Source organism: Semicossyphus pulcher, unplaced genomic scaffold (genome assembly GCF_022749685.1).
Source record: "Semicossyphus pulcher isolate SPU_LCO1_2020_fin unplaced genomic scaffold, fSemPul1.0.p SCAF_1, whole genome shotgun sequence".
NCBI lineage: Eukaryota > Metazoa > Chordata > Actinopteri > Labriformes > Labridae > Semicossyphus > Semicossyphus pulcher.
This window is the reverse complement of record NW_027211603.1, coordinates 3,184,532-3,200,144: the sequence shown is the minus strand read 5'-3', so window position 1 is coordinate 3,200,144 and position 15,613 is coordinate 3,184,532. Positions and strand designations below refer to the sequence as shown.

The 15,613-nt window shown below is 40.6% G+C and overlaps 1 pseudogene; it reads left to right on the top strand.

Moving 5' to 3' along the window:
* The first annotated feature begins 7,587 nt into the window (after positions 1–7,587).
* On the top strand, positions 7,588–15,200 carry LOC138589076 (hatching enzyme 1.2-like; annotated as a pseudogene).
* Positions 15,201–15,613: the final 413 nt, after the last annotated feature.

Genomic DNA, 15,613 nt, shown 5'->3' with positions numbered 1-15,613 from the left:
GCTTTGCCCGAACCCAAAGAGACCCGGAAACGTATGACCCGGAACCGAACCGGACCCGTCCATTATTTCAAAGCTGGGATCCAGACCCATGCAAAACCGAGGAATGTCGGACAAGACCCCGGGCGGGCGAGACAGACCCGATCAGCACCGACTTCACAGCTGATTAATATTAACAAGTTACCGTTAGTCACTTGTCAAAACATAACTTTTTGTCCTACCTGTGTGACGTAGCCTTCTCCCCTGTGCCTGGCCGTATAATCCATCCTCCGGATGCAGGTTTTCTGTTATCCACTTGCTGTCACGCAGACGGATGCCAAATGTGCGGCTCGTTAAGAAGCAGCATTGCCCTTTTGTTGCATCTAGCATAATAAAGATAACTTCGACTATTTCTCCTTTTGTACAATGATAACGATTACTCTCTGTCACGGCTGCTGACGTTAGCATTTCTAGTTTGTTATCATCCATGTTGTCCGAGTCTGACCTGTGATCTGACCCTTCACCTCCTGAGCAAAAGCAGCTGCAGCACTCGCTCGACCAGGTCATTGGTGCCACCTTGTGGCCAAAGCTGCACATTGCTTGCACTTTCTCTACACCGTCACACAGACACACACACACGCGACACTTTCATCATGACCAGCGCTTTCTAATCACGGCTGGGTCTTCCCGGATCCACTCGGGAATTACATATGATGCTGATCAGACCCGGAACCCTGGGTTATAGAACAAGTTCCGACCCGGAACCAGTTACCCACATAAAACGTTCCGGTGGACCCGTGAAGACCCCCTGGATGTGTGTGTTTATTTTCTCCTGTGCTGTAGGCGCTTTGATAACCTGCTGCTGTAACGCCACAGTTTCCCAGTTTGGGATCAATACAGTACATCTATCATATAAACTTCACTCAATGACCAAACCACAAACAGCTTTTCTTTTCTCCTCTTTTTATTTCCAACAGATTAAGCAGGTACGTTTCCCAACACTTCCATTGACTCCATCAGTATTATTAGTTATTTGTTTGGTGGTTGATTCAGTAGAGGTTCATTAGTTCATTAAGTCATCAGTTGATTGGTTCATTAGGTGAAAAACGTCTAAAGGAAAAAAAACCCTAACCCTAACCCTTAGAAAAATAAAAATATATATTTACCTACGTGCTGTGCAAATACAAGCAACAGAAAACATCTATAAATATATATTAATATTCTAATAAAGCAAAGGGTAAGTTATTAACTTTACTAAAAAATGTTCACACATCAATTCATCAATGAAATGCAAATTAACTCAGTTCTATCTTTTACCTTAGAAAATAATCCTTCATTTATTACATTTTAACATGAAGCTTTATCTCGTTGGATTTTTAAACTTAAAGTTATATCAAATCATGCAGTATTTAAATTATTTTATTAAACCACCATATGCCGCCACTTCTTCCCCCACGTGAACGTGAAACAGGACATTCACTGTAATCACGATCTCTTTATAGCTCACAAACATCAGAACATCATAGAGTCTTTTAAAACACTTGAGCCACGTTTAAACAGTCCTCTGTGGCTAAGCTACAGCTAACAGTAATAATCCTATGGCGGCGGCGGTCTCTGCTGGTCATGTTCATTTAAAGAGCCGGATCTTCTCCTCCTCCTCACTGTACGTGGATCAGGGATATTTTGTATTTTATTAAGATGGAAAAAATAAGATGTGTTACAAGAGGATCGACAAAAAGATTTTACAAAACATGGGATCTCTTTTTTACTTTGTTAAGGGGCTGCACCTACTTGATGTCTCATAATGAATGAAATCTTTTTACTTATTTCTGTTGACGGGGATACTGTATACATGTCTCTTTTTTTTAATCTATTTTACTTCTTTGTATTATTTCCTTTTCATTTGACAGGCAGCCAAGCTAAATGTTACGTTGTGTTCTAGTTGTTGCCTTAGTTTAGGCTATACCTTACATTACATTAATATTCCTGTACAGCTTACTACACTTTATTGTATCTCAACATTTTCAATAAACAAAATTGTGGGGGGAAAAATCATAATAAAAAGAGCCGGATCTTACCGGCTGCCTCTCCGGACTTTGTGGACTCCACATTAACTGCAGTTGATCACTTTTGGAGTATTAACCACTTTCAACTCTTTCCTTGTTAAATGACGTGCATGGCAACACTTGCTGTTTGTGGCTTTTATATGCAAATCACCTAATAAATCACATTTGTCAGCATTTTTATCTTTTATCTTTATTTCTTATTTATTACACTGAGTGCACATATTTTATGTATTTCTTATACTGGATGCACATTTTGTTCTTATTGCTTATATTTTATTACCGATTTCTCTTTATATTATGTTGTATAATTGTATTGTACTTATAATTCCCTTGTATTTATATTGCCTTTATTTCTTCATGCTTCTCTCTGTAGAAGAGCGACTGCAATCCCCCCGGGGATGCATAAAGTATGTGTGATTCTGATATGTCCCAAATATGTTCACCCAACAATCTCACAGCAATCCCTCAGCCCTCAGAGAACCTTTTGTCCACGTATGTAACATCCTGAGTGATGAGCTTAAATGTAAGCATTAAATCCACTGAGACGTCACTGTGGTGCAACAAAAGTTTCTCCAGCTCAGTCTGCCAAATCCTGAACATCCTGGTGTCAACAGTCTTTAAGACTTTGCTGTTTGTAATAACAAAAATGAGTGAGGAGTGTCTAACAGCAGCTGCATATTTCTGTGTAATGTCTCAGCCAAAGTCTGTTTGTGAACATTATATAAGAGAGACAAGAATGAGCTTCCTGGTGAACGAGAGCGGAGGAGCTTTGAGTGTCTGCGGTGCTTCTTTGACTTTTAATCCTCTTGTTGTGTTGACATCGGCTTCACTTCCTCATTGTTTGGAATCACAGACTGCCGTAAAATAAGAATGGAAATAAGATCACTTAAGATTACATAAAGAGTAAATAGTAATAACACTTAAGTAATAAGACTCCTCATTAATCTTTGCACCACTTTGCAAAACGAGTAAGTAATCCCCCCTCTTATGTAAGCGCTGTTAAAATAAAGGATAGTTGAGTGGAAGGATGAGTAAGACTGACTCATTATTCAGGTCATGCCAGATTTCTTCCTCACTTATAAAATAATAATTAACAAACATTTAGCTTCTCTTTAAAATCAATGAGGAGCGACTCATTAACTCATTAAGTCTAATAGCAGATAGTTCCTTATTTTCTCCTCATTGTTCCTCGGCAGCTTCCCAAACACCGGGCTTAAAAAAACACACCCCTCCGTTACTTTATCTCCTGCTTCAGGGTTAAAGGGATAGTTCCGACTGAAGTGGGGTTGTATGAGTTACTAATCAATAGTAAGTGTACGACATACAGTGGATAACAGTCAGCTCGGCCCCTGTCAGGAGAAGCCGGCTGGAGTTCCCACACAGAAGCTAAGCTAAGCACCGCTGAAGTCAGGGTCAGGAGTACCACCTTCTTTAGCCACTTAAAAGAGTCCTAAAACCAGAGATGTGGACTCAGTGACTTGGACTCGAGTCGACTTGCGACATGACTTGACAAAAAATAAAATTACTTCAGCCTCGACTTGGACTTGAGGCATGATGACTCGGATGACTTGCGTGTGTTCATAAGTTTGAATGTTAGCTGTTAAATATAAAATGATAAAATTCAATGTTGTCAAGTTTCTGTCTATCAAGTATGTACGCAGCGCAAACATCATGATTGGACGACTCAAAAGGCTCCCTGTATGTGATTGTTATGATTGGATGAAACTCGTCGCTATGGCAACATGCAACATCAAAGCCCCCAAAGAGAAGCCTCATCAGTCGTACTCGTTACTCCTTAATACTGTCTCAGAGCAGACCATCATCATGGCTTCGTCTGTGCCAAGATAATACAGATACAATTCATTGTCATACTTTTTGAACAGGTTATATAAATTGGCCAATAACATCATTATTAGACGGGCTGCTAACAACTTGTCTTTTCTCTTTATAAAGACCGGATACTACAGGTAACAGTGCTGGATGTTGGGTGAAAAAAAAAGTGACTTGACTCGGGATTTGACTTTCCTTAACTAAGGACTCGACTCGACTTGACATAACCTGTGACTTGACTTGACTTGCCCAAGAAAAAATGACTCAAGACTTGCTTGAGACTTGGACCAAATGACTTGCGACTCTCTTGGGACTCGAGCAAAGACGACTTGGTCACAACACTGCCTAAAACAAACATTTCAGTCTAAGAGTACACTGTATTTTATTTTCAGTCTGTGCTAGTCGCGGCTCTTTCTGACACAAACAGCTGGTACATTACGACGTTATACATTTCACAGCATTCGTAGGATAACAATATCCTATAGTCCCCATCGTGAACGGCACGCCGTCGTTTCCATAATATTGTATTTTCTTTCATTTGTTGTCTCTTCAAAAAAACTGAGTGAGACACAGTGCTGAGGGAAAGGGCTGTCTGGCATCAATGTGAAGCTTAGTTTAGCTTCTGTGAAGGTTCTCCGGCCGGCTTCTCTAACAGGGGCCGTGCTGACTAGGGGTGGGAATCGTTGTGTAACGCACGATACGATGCGATACACGATACGTGGCCCACGATAACGATAATATCACGATACAGCGATAATTTATGTATTGCAAGACAATCATATAATGATACATCAGGATATCTGATTTAGAGGTCTTCACGGGTCCAAAATTTCGTACCCGAACCCCTAAGACACCTGCAATTGTGCGACCCGGAACCGAACCGGACCACTCTATTATTCAAAAGCTTGGACCCGGACCCGTGCAGAACCGAGAAAGGCCGGACCTGTCTATTATTTGAAAGCTTGGACCCGAACTGAGTTATGTCGGACCATAACAGTCAGCTGTCAAAACAAAACTTTCTGTCCTACCTGTGTGACGCAGCCTTCTCCCCTGTGCTTGGCCGTGCATATGATCCATCCTCTGCCAAGAAAGTTCATAAAACACATCCAGGTTTCCTGGTATCCATGTCGTATTGATAAAAACAGGGACGCTAAACCACTACTTATTTTAGACTAAAAGTCCACTTGCTGTCACGCAGACGCATATCAAATGCGCGTCCCGTTTAGAAACGACACACACGTGTTACACTTAACTGCACTTTCTTCTCGTCTTTGTCCACAATATACATAAACGAGGTTTTACCGTTTTAAATTGATTTTCTTTTAGCTTTTTTGTCCACATCAGCGAGGAAGGTATCCATCTTTACGGCTTTGGCTTCAACCTTTAACTGAACCTGCAGTCACGTGACATGTCACTCACCTCGTTGTTGCTCTTTCTTATTGCTCTTTTTTTCCACTTTATTTCCCTCACGTTCTCATGCGAATGACACATTGTCACAAGTTAAAATACACACACAGACGCACACAGCATTTTAATCATGAACGCTTTCTAATCACAGCCGGGTCTGACATTATCCTGCTGCCACCTTCTTCTTTGGCCAATTGATTTCCGTTCACGTTACCCTCATTCATGCCATACTGCGAGGAGTCATGAAGTCGTGAGTCAAAATCGTGGGGAAATCTGAAATCAGAGCGCCAAATATTTGTGAATCAAAATATAGATATTTGGCGCCATACTAATGATAACTGTACTGCACGCGTCAGGAGAAGGATTGCTGTATCAATATGTGTCCCACCCCTAGTGCTGACTATTATCTACTGTATGTAGTACACTCAATAATAAGTTCCTCATACAACACCACTCAAAGCTGAAACGGCATTTCGAGAGTATCTAGCTTCCGTATCGTGACGTATTTCCGAGTGCAACAGGACGTGCAGGCGGGACATATCATTAGAGGGATTTGATTTGATCGTTGAGAAGTGGGCGTAGACAGACGTTCTCCACAGCGCAGTAGCTAGCTAACTGACCGAGCGTTCTTGGTGCTCTGCAGCTAAATGTTGCAGATTGATTGGTTGAAATTGTTTGGTGCTAACTTACGTAAGCACGCGTGAAATTTAGTTTTTTCTGGAAGGAAAAATGATCGATTTTGATATAAGAATAAGAAGAAATGGATTTTCTTTTTTTTGGCCTATATTGTCAAATAGATGCACAATATTACCGGGGATGTGATCGAAAAGGATTAAAATTACATTTCATTTCACCTCGACTTTAAAAAACAAACAAACTATCCCTTTGAGGAGAGTACAAGCAAATGAGGATGGATGAAACAGATCATATTATGATTCGTGTGTTTAATAGAAACGTTCACACATCAACATACAGATACTGACAACACACAAACTCTCCCAGCTAACAGCAGCATCGTGAGGCCTTTTGTATCCGTCTCCATCTTTCACAAAACGTTGGAGCTAAAATTGTCTTCCTTTCACTCTTTCTTGAAGCAAAGGGAATCTTTTAATGAAGTTTTAAGGATCTTTTAAAAAGCTTTAAAATAAATGATTGTTTCCATCTTTGCAAACGTCTTTTGTCTCAAGTGAACAATAAGACACTGGACGGTTTGTCACTTGAAAATTACTCAACCATTCATATGAACTCTTCTGTGTGTGCAAACAAACTGCTTACCTAATGCTGACTGTTGACAGGTGTTGTGCAAAGCACCTATTGAGCAAAGTGTTGATTAAGAACTTTAGTTTGGGTAAAAATAGCTCCGTCTCTGCCCGAGAACGCGGCCTCACGTGGAGGAACGAGTTTGTTCAACTTTACAGACTTTAAGCTTTAACTAAACTTGTATTGTTTCTGTAACGACTGTGGCTTCAGTGGCTTCCGAATGTCAATTTGAGATGTTTGACTTCTTACATTTCTCATCTTCACTGACTTAGTTAATGTAGTATTAATTTATTCCCTCCCTGAGCTGATCAACTCAAACAAGTATTACTCTCATTGCTCATGGTTATACAACATTGTTTTATACTTTTGTTTTTAATTGTATCTTATTTTATCGTTATTGTTTTGCACTAAACCACCAGAAAAGTTCCTCGTGTGTGTGCGTGTGTGTGTGTGTGTAAACCTACCTGTAAATAAACCTGATGATCCTGATGTAATAATCTTATATATATATTATTTGAGTCTTGTCATTTAATGCCGCCTCATACCTTTATTGCGCTGCACGTCCAAAAGAGAAAACATATTGTCCTTTAACTTTAACACAATTATGCAGCAATGTTAACAAGTTACGATCTTACAGCCAAAGTATTTCATCAGCTTACAAAACACATTGTTCTCATATCGATCGAACTAACAGTATAAAGCACTTACATTTATAATATTATATAACATGACTTTCTCACTGTTTGTTTTTACTCCTGTCAAATATTTCGACCTTATGTAAAGATTTAAATATTGCTTCAACACTCTCGTCTCCGCTGACTGAGGATGTTGGTCAAAGATCAGACACACCCTGTGAGCTGCCTATAAAGAGTGAGGAGCTGGGCACCTGCTGCATCCACCATCAGACTGCAGCTACAACAGGTAAGCTCGCTCATCTCCGACTCTATTCAGCATTCATTACTCCGAACTTATGAGAAGACCAAACAGTTAAAGTTTTGTCTGTTTTTTTCAGATCTGTTTCAGAAGATTACCAGAGAAGACCGTCATGATGACTCCAGTTCTCCTGTTCGTCCTCTTCCTCTCGCTGAACGCAGCTCCGACAGTAAGTCATTCAACACTGTGTTTATGATGTTTAATCCTACCTGCTGTTTGTATCCAATAACGAATCTACAAAATGTCACCGTTAAACGCAACTACATTTTTGGAGCTTAGTCACAATGCTTCATTCGGTTGGTTGTTATAGGATTTAAAGATGGAGAACTGTTGCAATCATAGAAAATGTGTATCAATTAGAATAAAACAATAAACAAAACCTTTTTAAAAAATGTGCTTCTTACTGGACAGCAACAGAAAAAAAGTGTTTTTTTTAAAGGTCTAACTTGTGCCTTTGCTTCACAGCGACCAGATGATGATGTAGTTCTGGAAGGTGAGTTGTATATTCAAGTTACACCTGAAAGTTCAAGAAAAATTAAACCATTTTCTTTCTGTGTAATTAAATGGGACCTGTGAGTCGCTCACAGGTGAAGCTGCTGCTTGTTTCTGATGTCCTGTTGTCTCTGTTTGCTTTCAGAGGCTCCTGCATCCGTCTCTGAAACCATCGAAAGCGCTAATCGTGGCATCAGTAAGACACGTTTTATATAATTAAACTCTTCTGGCTCAAATACAAATACAGTATGACTTTTTTAAAAATGAACAGATTCATTAATAATTTCTACAAATTGTAGAAAAATGAAAGTCATAAGTCCTTAGTGTGTGTGTTTATGATGTTCTGCAGGAATCGGAGACATTCTGAGAAACAGACTGAGGAACGCAGACGCCTGCACGGCCGTCGGCTGCAAGTGGCCCAAAACTGGGAAATATGTCTATGTGCCTGTGACAATCTCATCCGCATACTGTAAGTTTAAGTGACCTTTGACCCCTAATAGTGCGTATTGTAAGTGTATGTAAACAATAATATAACTATAAAATAATAATATATCTATTGAATGACAGTCGATATTTTCTGTTTATAGATTGAAAGTTATGAACGAAACTTGAATATATGTAACAAAAGAAGACGAGTTGGAATATTTAGCTTTAAAGTTTGAATACATGGAATTAATTAAACTTAAATATAGCAAATAAAAGTTTATCTATTTGGACAGACAGTCAGAATATATAGTTTTACATTTTAATATGCAACCTAAATACAAAGAATGAAAGTTAGGACATTACAGAGGCCCTTAGTGGACACGCATCCATACGTTTCATTTACTCCGTTTTCCTGTGATAACGAGGCATTTCCAGTTGTTTTAACAAGTTAACGTATCTGATGTTACGGTGGTGCAGATCTCGAGAAACAACCATGAAGGTCCTCGTTGCATGTCCGCTAGGGGCTTCCATGGGGATTAAATGAAACTGTACTATAGAATGAAATTTTGACACTGAAGATATATAATGAAAGTCTGAACATATAAAAGAAACTTCATTGTATGGAAAGAACGTTTGCAAAAATTGGAATTTAAGGAGAGAAATTTGGGGACGAGTAGTCGTTTCTAAACCCGTTCTCAGGAAGAGAAACATGGCCGAACTCGCTCTGCATTCAAAAGCTGAAATAAGAGTTGAGACTTTCAATAGATTCAATAGAAGGATTGAAAAAGCTGAGAGGGAAGGAGTGGCCTGTTTATGGTGAAGCCTGTTTTTTTGTGTCTGCAGCCAGAGAAGAAACAAACATCATCATCAGAGGCCTGCTGACCTTCCATGCATCCACCTGCATTCGCTTTGTCTGGCGCAAAGACCATACGAACTACATCAACTTCTACTCTGGAGCTGGGTAGGAGGAGACACAAACACATCTCAGGCCGACATGAACAGACACTCTCACACACTCTCTCTTTTATTAGTTATTGTACTTTTTCCCCCACAGCCTGGAATTAATAAAAGGGAGGGGGAAGATGACATGAATGGTGTGGCGTGCCTCTTTTTAAACCATAGTTTCACCGTGTGTGTCTCAGGTGTTTCTCCTACGTGGGCCGTCAGAGAGGTGGACAGCCAGTCTCACTGTCGACAAGAGGTTGTTTGTACCAGGACACGGTGCAGCACGAGGTGCTTCACGCACTGGGCTTCCACCACGAACAAGTCCGCTCCGACAGAGACCAGTACGTCTCCATCCTCTACCAGAACATTCGGTCAGGTATTCAAACCGACTCACACATTTGTTTCACACAACTGGTTCATGTGTTTAAATAATATCAATACTGAATGTGTGTTCGGACCAATTAAGACATTAAAAACCTTTTCAGTCAGACAACTCATGCTGGTAATAGTTTGAAATGTTTATTGCAGCAGCAGAACACAGCTTGTGTTTGGCGTCTCGGCTCAGACCTCATCACTCCTCGCAGATTTATTTTACATGCAAAATTTTGAGTAGTGACGAGATAATATCTTAAAGCCCCTATTCGGAGCCTGCAGGTTGATGCTGGTTGGTGGTGGGGCTAAGTGAAGCACTGGTGCAGGGCAGCGGTGGCAGTGACAGAGCAGGGGGAGAGACTGGAAATCTTGCAGCTTAAATAGAGCGCGACATTGAGAGGAAGTGTTTGTCAGGTGACTGTGGAGAATGACACATGTCAAGTGTGAAATCAGTGCAGCTCCAGTTGCCTGCCTGAACTAGCTCGCAGGCGTTGCTCCACTTATGACACAATCTGTTTATTTAGCCCTGGAGCAAGCCAGATTGAAGCAGACGCTTGACGTCTCAGGAACAATAAAGCTCCCAGACGGCTGCACAGGCACTCCATAGATTAAATGTTGATGTAGTTTAAGTCTAGCCAAGCCTGACCTAACTAACAGGTCTTCAGACTGGGCTCTGGTGAGCCTCAAGTAGCTGGAAGAGTCAGTAAAATTAATCTAGACACACATACTGAAACAGAAAACTGAACTGAATGAGTCTCTGTGTGAAGTTATAAGCCCACACATGGGAGGGAGAATATTCTCAACACCAAGGCTCCTTCAGGGGCCATGAAGCAGCAAAACACAGCGTAGTGTTTCTGCTAACCAAAACACACACTTAAATGACTGACTCTAACAGCAAGGATCCCGCACGTCAGCGTGTTTAACAGCAGAACAGCTTCTTTGTGTCGGTCTAAGGTTAAGGTTCACAGGTATGGAAACTTCACTGACTGTCGTGATTGTTTTAGTTACATTTCCTCTCGCCGTTCGTCCTCCACTCTGCTGATCCGGAACAGAATGGCTGCAGGAGCCGGACTTGTCAACAGAGCTGTCAATCATCCTTTTTATAGCATCAGATAACTAATTCAGTGGTTCCCAAACTTTTTGTGCCCAAGGCACACCAAAGGACAAGTAAAAATCTCAAGGCACACCTATTGTGCAAATAGCCCTTATAACACGTGTTATCACTCATATCATGTATAATATCTGTAAATGTGCATAATTATTTACTAATGTCAAATAAAATGTGACAAAGACAACTATATTACTCATGAAATATTTATTAACGAAATATTTCAAAAATGAATTTGAAACTTTATCAAATTAGGCTTCATCAAAGCAGCAACTCACTCATTCAAACCAGACAGGTCACAAAATTAAAAATGAGGCAAAGGAAACTCGGCAGAAATTCAGCACAGAGAACTGTCAATGCAAGGAAGCTGCACTGTCCATGGTTCTGAACTACAAAATATAAATGTAACATTTCAGCAATCAGCATTGAAACATGTGCTATTGTAAATATTTTTGCCTACTTACAAATTCGTGAGATACATGTGCCTGTCGGGGCGCGCAGATTTTTTTAATCCTTGGTGGCCCTGAGGAGAGGGCCACTCGCAAGTCCTGTTCAACAGAGAGCCATGACCTCCTGTTGTTCTTCATGTAAACCAGCGTAGAGAACGCCAACTCACACAGGTAGGTAGTGGGGAAAAGAAGAAGTTGCTCAATTGCGTGGTGGGAGATGCTTGGGTACTCTGATGCAGAAGCCAACCAAAACTGATCCAGTGGGAGCTCACTAAATTTGAGTTTCAGTGTGCGGTCCACACGGAGCTCTGCGCACTCCTCTCTCTCTTTCATAGTGAGCTTCTGTTGAGGATTCCTGGTTGAATGGGTCTCGGATCCAGTCATAGTCCTCGATGTCAGCCACACATGGAAAATAGCGCTCAAACCTCTTGTTTAAGGTCTGAAGGTGTTCGGCATATATAGCGCGCTCCCTCGCTGCCTGTGGCGCAGCTGATGCCAGCGGGAACATGTCCATGCAGCCACACAAGAAAGCGCTTCATTTTCCCTCTTTTTTTAATGTTGTCCTTCAGCCTTTGATGTGTCACAGTCTTATAATTCCCACTTGTGCAACTGCGTTAACAGCGAAATATGGGGTTCACTGAGGATTTTTTTTTAAATAATTGTTTTTAGGTATAGAGTTTGCCTCTGTATTATGAAATGAGCGCATATAAAGTACTGATATAGTAAATTAAATTTTTTTTTTTTTTATGTAGTTGTATATTGCAATAATAACGTATGATTGCCACAACACCGTTTGGGAACCACTGAACTAATTAACCTATACTGCAGCCAGTCAGCAGGGGGCAACAGAGAGGGTTTTACTTCTTGCTTCACTTTTAAGGAGCTGTCATGTCGGCCATCTTTTTGTACAGTCTATGGTTGGAAGTCAATTGGCAACAAACTGTGATATAACTGTCCAACATTCTGAAAGCTTACAGTCGAACAGTAAATGGCTCATTGGAAAGAACCCTACAGTAACCTCATGGTTAGCAGGACGTACTGCCCAATAAACTAGAACCAGGTCGTGGTGCATTTCGAGTTACTAAGCTGCTTAAACAATTCGTCTCTGTAGAAGATTCTTCGCTCACAGGAAGCTATTAGAGCATCTGGAGACAGTTACTCTTCAAAGCTGTTAAAGAACATCATGGAACCATGGGCAAACAATTTAAAGCACCGTTCATGAAGGACAAAACAGGTCAAAATAGAGCTCAGTATTTTGTCCTGTTGTCTCTTCCTGCAGGAACGGAATCAAACTTTCAGAAGGAGCGGACCAACAACTTGCAAACTCCCTACGACTTCGACTCCGTCATGCAGTACGGCAAGTAAGTGTTCGAGGGACGGCTAACAGTTTAAATCAATGTCCAGGGCAACTAAGAGAGTGAAGTTTCACTGAGAAATACGCATAATGTGCAGTTGCATCTTGCTATATCAAACCAATGTGTGCTTTAACTGTGAGGCTCGCTTAGAGTGGGCTTATAATGAAAACCTGTTTGTGCTCCCTTAAGTAACGCCTTCTCCAGAAACGGTCAGCCAACCATCGTCGCCAGGAACAATCCTAACCGTGTGTTCGGACGCGCCACAGAGATGAGCAAACAAGACATCGATCGTGTCAACAAACTTTACCAATGCTGTAAGTTTATCACTTAAATATTACTGTAGTCATTTGCTTTAAAGGTCTTTTTCAAAGTCAGTGTTAGACATAAGAGAGGAAAAGATTACAGTTGGAATATCATGTATCTGAGATTGTTTTCTATTGATCACAATCTTAATGTTTTTCAGGAACCAGATACTGACTGACGGACCCCGGCCCGGATCTGCTGTGCTGCGAGAGTATCAGCTCAGAAGCATCAGGAACTTGTAATATGTAGAATTCTGTAATATATAATTATGCTGCTTACCTGTGCAGGGTACAGTCCTGCCAAACTTCTGGCTTCTCTTTAAGATTTCACTGAAAATGATCACAAAGAGCTTCACTCATGACCTTTGACTGATGTTCCACCAAAGCTCTAGTCAGCTCAGGTTTAAGCAGGGCAACAGCTTGATGTTAGGCGAGGGACTGATGGTTCTGTAAAAAGAACACAGGAAGTGATCGCTTGGTTACATTGTAACCTTGGTTCTCTGAGTGAAGAGACCTTCTCTCCACTCCGTTACTTATGTGTAAAAGAGTGGAGAGATAGTCTACAATAGAGAACAGGCAGGACTTACCCGCTTCCTTTTGGGACCAGCGGGTCCAAATATCTTCTTTTATATGGTTTTCTATTTTCTGGGTTTCTTTCTTTTGTTCAGACTGAATATTTATCAACTAGTAATTTAATGTCAAAGTCTTTGTATTCCTCTCTGCAACTGCATCAATAAAATGAAATAGATGAACAAAGGTGTGATTTTATTTCATCGCCAAAAGGAGGCAGTGTGTCGTCATCATTCAACACATTCAGGCTCAAGTCACAAAACAAAAACAGGAGCAGTATAAAGCATGTTCTAGTTAATGGTAGATTGATTTTATTGGGTAAATGAGGCTGAAACTAGCATTGATCCTTTACAGTAAGGTACACAATAAGGCACAAAGTCAGTGGACAGCTGATCATCACATCTATGGGAGCATGTCAGACTTGTTTATCACACTTGGTCAACCAACTGGAGCCTGAGCTGACTTGGTCCAACATGTTTCTACAATAAAGGCCTTTAAAGCTCCTGTGAGGACTTTTTTGCTGGTTATGAAACAAATTAATTCTGATGACTCTATATGAGCTACAAAAGCAAACCAGACCATCAGCGACAAGATTGATTATTTCTATATAGTTATTTTAATGCCTGAAACTTCTGGTGGGGGGGGGGGCTAGGTGTCAGACGAAGCGATTAACTGCACGCTGCACATTTTTCAGGGCAAAAATTTAAAGTTAGTGATATGACTGTTAAAGAAAGCAGGATGAGATTTTTTGTTAAAAACCACCACTAAAGCATGAACAGGACAAAATCAGCAACGAGATCAGAGGTACAGCTTTGGCCACGGGGGTGCCAAAATCACGGTCTTCACAGGAGCTTTTAAGTTGAGCAGGGCAGATGTAGTCAGGCAGAGATTTTGCAGACTGACTTCTGGCAAAGGTTGCATTATATTAAAGTGCCGTACATTAAAATGTTAATCTCAAAGATTTCAGTTTCGTTCTCTTTGGCGCCACCTGTGGTGATAAACGGTAATTGTGGGAGCACACATCCCAGATATCCAGACAGTGCTGCATGTGTAACGTCCACGGTTGGCTCCGGTTGTAACTCTTGATTTTCCTGGCTGACGGTCGCTTTCCTTTTCAGACTGTTTGCTTCATCTGAGCGTCGAGTTTGTTTCTTGTTCTTTGGACTTTCACTTATTTTTGAAGTTGTATCTGTAGTCATCCATCTTTTCTTTTGTTGTCAGGAACTGGGCGCCGCCTGTGAATTTTTCCACAATAGTCACCAAAGACTCCCAGTCCACAATAATATTATATACTGCAAATGCAAAGGCTTTCATCAGTGGGTCATAGGCTCAATCACCATTGTGTTACCTCATTTGGTGATAGATACTTAACAGACATTTATTTAAATGAAAATCTTCGAGATTGTAACTTTAAAGCACCAAGCTCTTTACTGCGGAAATCCCGCATGCATCCATATATTTTATTTACTGTTTTCTTGTGACAATGAATAATTTCAGTTGTTTTCTCGAGATCTTGACGTATTAATCTCGTTATCTTGAGATAACAAAGCTGGTTCTCTCGTGATAACAGGATAATTTTATGTCTCTGTGACATTACAGACCAGGACATGCCATGCTGCCAATGCCTACACTAATACGGTAAGTTAGGCCTGTTTCTATGTTTGTTTTGTTCTTTTGCAGCTCTGGGGATACGAGTTATGATCATGTGACGATATGGTGGTGCAAGTGAATCAAAGATAAGTAAATGAGTTGAGATCTTGAGAAAACAACAAGAAAATGGCCGTTATCACAGGTAAAAGGATAAAATAAAATGTTTGCATGCATGTCCACATCCGTACTTTACAACAACTTTACAACATGTCCACGTCTGTACTTTACAACCACTTTACAACATGTCCACGTCTGTACTTTACAACAACTTTACAACATGTCCATGTCTGTACTTTACAACCACTTTACAACATGTCCACGTCTGTACTTTACAACAACTTTACAACATGTCCACGTCTGTACTTTACAACAACTTTACAACACGTCCACATCTGTATTTTACAACAACTTTACAACATGTCCACGTCTGTACTTTACAACAACTTTACAACATGTCCACGTCTGTACTTTA